Source organism: Pinus tabuliformis, chromosome 8 (assembly GCF_031772625.1).
Source record: "Pinus tabuliformis cultivar Carrire ecotype Pingquan chromosome 8, CPIR1, whole genome shotgun sequence".
Taxonomy (NCBI): Eukaryota; Viridiplantae; Streptophyta; class Pinopsida; order Pinales; family Pinaceae; genus Pinus; species Pinus tabuliformis.
Genome location: NC_142294.1, coordinates 829,280,163 through 829,286,342, shown reverse-complemented (window position 1 = coordinate 829,286,342; position 6,180 = coordinate 829,280,163).

The following is a 6,180-nucleotide window of genomic DNA, read 5'->3' as shown; positions in this document are numbered from 1 at the left end:
ATAAGGTTCTTACAACATGAATGGTGGGTGAAGTTTTTTCTTTCCTCACAAGCTTCTTTACACATAGCTCTTTACTTGTTTTAGCATAGATGGGAATATCTTGGATGGCTTGAAGGAGAGGAATTTTTATACACAGATTTTTTAGTTCCCCTATAAGATCAAAATCTGGGTAAACAATTGGTTTAGGTATCGTTAACCTTTCGGGGAACGGGGGAGAAGTGACTATGAGTTCCTCAGGATCTTTATGTTGATTTGTCTCTTCTCCTTATTTTATTTCGGTATCAATTACAAGTGGTGGTATATGTACAAGTGGGGTTTCAACATCAATTCATGGTTGGTCCCTATTTTCCTCAGGGGTGATGATACATCCCAACCTCAATCTAAGTTCATTACATTCTTTTTGTTTAATCTCATAGTCTGAGCTTTCAACAATCTACACCAGTTGAACCAGTCTGTTACTGGGATTCAGATTTAGTTGAGCTGGCAATTGAGGGCACAGAAGAGGCTGAGGATTTTTCTATAATGGATAAGGAGCTGATAATGCAATTTAGGCTGAGGACCTGTCCCCATAGGAGTATTAGATATTCCCAAAGGTTGCTACTAATTTGTAGACCAGTTCGGATTTTGAGAAGTGGAGGCAGGCCATTGGGATGGATAGGGATTACCTTGCCAAATAGGAGCAAAAGGAGAATTTGACTAGCCATTACCTGGAAAGGATTGAGTTGGCCACGGTGTCATTGGGAATGGATGGGATTGCCAATTCAAGTAAGGTGGTTGGCCTCGCCATGCTGCCCTAGGGTTCTGTTGTTGATTAAACTGTGAAGAAGGAAAGAACTAGGATGCGTCTTGTGACATACCTGTAGGTTTGGCCTGCCACTGTCAACACCGGTTCATTAAATACACTGGATCTTTCTCTTCTTCTACTTCTTTGAAGACTGATTTCAGCCCTAGAAGTGATGGACATTGTTTAGTGGAGTGATCCTTAGTACAGATAGCACATGTCTGAACCATATCCAGCAGACACTCCCATTGGATGTGCTTCTTTCAGTAGCGTGGGCAGAAAACGGCCAAGTTTTGTTCTGCTAAGGCTTGCTTCTGTTTAGCCTGGAGGACGTCCAACTGCATTGTGATGGTTTCCGGAATGTCCATCTTGAAATATTCCAGGAGGTTACTGATTTCCATTCATGTTATGCCTCCACTGTGTGGTTTCCTTCCCCTACTCATGGGATCTCAGCTTCATGTTCTTGTGCGTGTTCTTCCTCGTGAACACCTGATACACAAGTGAACAATTTCGTCATGATATTCTTGAGCAATATCCCCTTTTGCCATTAATTTTAGAGTTTCTATCCATTCTTCTTTCATTCCTTTAATTAAGATAGCTCTTAAGACTTCTTTTGGTAAGGTGGTGTGTGGAGATCTCTGCAAATTATAATGAAACCGTTCGACATATTCTTCTAGAGTTTCATTATCCTTTGTAACCATCTTAAATATTTCATCTTTTAGCTCCCTAGTCTTGCAAAAGTCTTAGTATCTTGTGAGGAAGGAAGTTTTCATATCATCCCAAGAGTTAATAGTACGTCCACCCAGACCCATGAACCATATTAAAGCTACTCCTTTCAAAGTAGAAGGGAACAATTTTAGCTTTTGAGGGTCAATGGTGTAGTCATACCCTCTACAGAGGACGTCAAACTCAAACAGGAAGGCATCTGGATCCTCTGTGATCATCCCATGAAAAGTTGGGATACTCTGCAAAGGAATAGCCTTCATAGGGGCATTGGCTACTTGGTTGACTATGGGATATTCCAATGTCGAGGTTTGACCTTGAGGTCGTTGATTTTCCATTTGGTCAAAGATGTGCCAATATCCTTTAGGGATTTCATGGGGTCCTATTTGAGTAAGAATAGCAATCCAGGTTGGTTTTGCAGCACTGTTTAGATCTGTGATCACATGAGATCCTTGTTCAAACAGCTGAGGTACTGCCTTAGCAGTTCCACTGGTTTCTCCCTCTCCTTCTCTTAAGTTACATGATTTTCCCTCTTGTAGAGGATCAAAATGTAAATTTGCTGTAACCTGAAGACTTTGTTCAGATACGCAAATTTGGCTTTGAATCTTAGCATATGTTGCAGATGGTGAGCTTGCTTCCTGAGGGATTACAATAGGACTTTTTCCAGATACAGTTTGGAATCCTACTGATGCTTGAGACTTCTTTTCTTACAATTTCATCTATAAAGGTCATTCTCCCATGGTTCACCGATCCATTGAGTTTTTTGGATTTAGGTGGGGGGTTCTAATCTTTTTCTATCTTTCTTTTCCTAGTCATTCATAAAAAACCTATTCCTATTTAACCTCTAATATTTTTTTGAAAAGTTGGTCGGTGAGCAAGCACTTTACTTGGTAGGTATGCATGTTCTTACCTCCCTTTTTAAAACGAAATTCTTTTACAGCAAGATAAAAAGGAAATCACTTTGAAAAACTCTCCCCAGCAAGGCGCCAAAATGTTGGTGCACTAAGATGTCTTTTTACAGGTTGTTAGTGTCAGTGTCTTCACGCTGCCATCAGTAATCAAAATATACTCTTTTGCATTTCATAGTACGAGTCTCATTCTGATGAGGTTGCATTCCATTAGGTCATGGATTCACTGATGGTAGGGTTTACTTCAGTTTTTCCCTCATGATATGTACTTGCTGATCTTCTTTCATACATTTTTAGTCATGAATCATGCTCATTTTCAGTCCATTTCATCAATTACATAGGGTTTTGGTCTCATTAGGTCTTAGGGTTTCCACCATGGTCAAAATTCAGTGATTATTGCTAATAATGGTCAGCAAAGACATGAGGAGGTCAATAATGATCAGAAAAGTCATAATTTGTTAATTTGTAAAATATCAAAGAAACCAAGAATCAAAAAACAGTGTATTGGAAAAAGCAGATAGACATTATAAAAGTGGGTTTTCACATCAAAGCAAAGAAACCAAGAATCAAAAAACAGTGTATTGGAAAAAGCAGATAGACATTATAAAAGTGGGTTTTCACCAACAAAAAATCAAAAAGTGAAAGTATAAAGCCATCCTTCAATTTATCATTTCATTGTGTTAGTGTTGAAGTTCAAAGTACCAAAAGGAGAGCTAAGGATCGATTTCAAGCATTATTGGGCAAATACAAGTGAGTCGCTGCGTTTTTGGAAAAATTTGAGCGGCGCTGCGCTTTTGAGGAGGGCGCTGCATTTTTGAGTTGGTGTTGTGCACCTGGTAGCATTTCCCTATGCAATTTTACACAGGAGCTGCGCTTTCAGAGTGGTGTTGTGCACCTGTGTGAGGCGCTGTGCTTCTGCCCAGCCAAGCCCCAAATCGCCCAAATCGTTCCAAAACTGCCAAATTCACCTCAAAACCTTCAATTTCTCTCTCTTACAAGTAAGTGCATTTATCATATCTTATGTTTTAGGGTTTTGTTTGCCAAGTTTGGTGTTTTGCATTCTTAAATCTAAAACACTAGCTTCTAGGGTAAAACCCTAGTTTTCCTTATTTCACTAGTGTTTTATTTACCCTATCTACTTGCCATTATTCCCTAAACCCCATTCCCACATACCATATTTCCTAAATCCCATTCCCATCATAAATTTTCCCTAAATTCCTAGTTACACTCTCCATCAACCCTACAAACCCTACTCATCCCTAAAAACCTGTTCACACATCATACTGTCACATTATTCCTTCATCTTCACTCTGTTCATTTCATTCCTCCACCCTATCCCATCATTGTCCATATAAAACCATAAGTGTTCACAGCTACAAAAAAACAATAGAAAGAGACAGTGAATATGACTATGAGGAAGAGACATTGAGTGATAGTTCCATGGAGATACATAAGCAAGAGAGGAAGCCTCATAAAGGAGGAATAATTATCAGAGAAGAGCCCACTAGTTTGAGGTAGTTACAAGCTTGCCCACTTGCCATTTCTTGCTTTAAACACCGTGCATGCTTTAATTTTTGTGAAATGATAGAAAGAGTAAGTTTTCATCATGAGTTGGCTAAGATATTTGTGACTCATTTGTACAGTAATGAAGTAACCCTTGCTGGAATAACCTTCACCATATCACCAGCTTTCATCTCAGAGGCTACAAGAATTCCAGATGTGGGTGAAAATTGGTACAAAGGTCAGGATATTGATAAGGAGTACTATGAGCCTTACATCAAGGCTAGATAAAGAGACCAAATGAAGAGAGTATTCCCCTTCAAATTTTTGGAAGACAGGTATGTCCCATTGATGAAAATCATTATTAAGTACTTCACTTGTGAAGGTAGGTTCTCCCGGTTGTATGCCTATCACATTAGACTTCTCATGCATTTCACTAGAGTAAAGATGATGAATCTCCCTTACTTCATGTTTAGAAACATTGAGAAGATGGCACATATTGTACAGAGGAAGCCATACCCCCAACAGTTGAATATCATTTACCATTACTCTTTGATCACAATCATTTTTCTTCACCACCTAAGCCTCCTTAACATGCCATGGGAGACTTTCATTACTCATGAGATGTTCAAAAGGCCACAAATATTTTCATCAGTGCATCATGAAGAGGGTGGACCTTCAAGCCATGAAAAATTCAAAGAGACTGAAACTGTTGGAGTGCCAGTGTTTTTGACATATAAGAGGGGTACTATGAAACCTTTTGTAGCTGCTAGGCAAGTATTATCTCCACAAGGTGTGGAAGGGGTATTGCCTTCATCATCAGGCCACCGGCAAATGCTATCTCCAAAAGGTGTGGAAGGGGCTTTGCCTTCTTCTTCAGCAAAATAGGTTCAGGTTGAGCAGAAAACAAGGGCAAGGAAAAAGTGCAAGAAGAGGATCTTGGTGATGAGCAGGAGAGAGATTTCGATCTCATTGAGCATGAGGAGCCACAACAACACTTTTCTCATCATAGAATTGACATTATTGACTTGAAAGCTCAGGATCGAGAAACTGTCAAAGACATTATCATAAAGGAACAAGAAGCTGAAATACAATCCTTGGAAGATAACTTAGAGAGAGCTAAGTTCATCATCAGATATTTGGAACAGGAAAACAAGCAACTGAGTGACAAACAAGTCCTCATGGAGCTGGAAATAGTTAAAGCAAATAGGCAAATTATCAAGGAGGCTAATGTCCCATTGACCCCTATTGAGCAAGAGATTGAGAATGATAGGGAAACATGGCTTGAGAGGGTAAACATACATCTCGAAGGGCTGATTGAGAAGGCTAACAGGGATAAGAAGTTGCTTCACCACATGGCCTACCATTACATGATCCGTAACAAAATCTGTAACATGAGGATCAAGAAGCTTAAAGATAGGTTGAGGAAGGCTTTAAAGAGCAAAAAGTAGCAAGATAAGTTGAGGCTATTAGTTGAACCCTCACTAGCCCATAAAAGCAGCTAATGGTGGTGTCCCATGCAAAATCCAGGAAAGTTTTGAAGATTTTTTGTTTTTTCAAATTTTGAAATTTTTAACACAAGAAATTGGCTAGAAGCACAACGCCATCGGCGTTGCGCTTTTTCCTAGAGCATTTGTTGGAGGAAAATCTTATATATTTGGATTTAGCATGATGAGAGCATCCATCCCAAAAAATTTCAGAAGTTTTGGAGCAAAACTGGCCCACCAAAAGGTCCAAAAACTATCAAAAAATGGCCTTTATGCCTCTTTTTGGACACACAGACGCTGCCTTGGGAGATTTCGGTTTTGAGGGGGCAAATGACCTCCAAATTAAAAAATTCAAGTTTTTCCAGAAACTATACTGGAAGATATTTCTAATGAGCCATCATGGGATAAATGTTGCTAAGTGGAAGGCATCCAAAAGTGGGTTGAAAGCGGCACTGTGCTTTTGGCTAGTTTGCCAGAAAAATCAAATTTCGCCTGTCTTCTATGTAAATTCACTTTCTCTCTCCTCATGGATGATTTTTATGATGTAATTAATGACTTGGAATGTAAATGTAATAGTGAAATGATCTTAGAGGGTAGATTCATTAGTTAGAGGTGGTTTGGGGTCAATGAATCAATTTACATGCTTATGGAGGCAAGTTGTTCCACTACCTATATTCCTGGTCCCTGTTTGGAAATGGTTGTAACAGCTCATGTTCTCTTGGTTTCGACCCCTAATGGCTAGAATAGGTGGTTTGATGTCTATATTATGTATTTTTTCTAT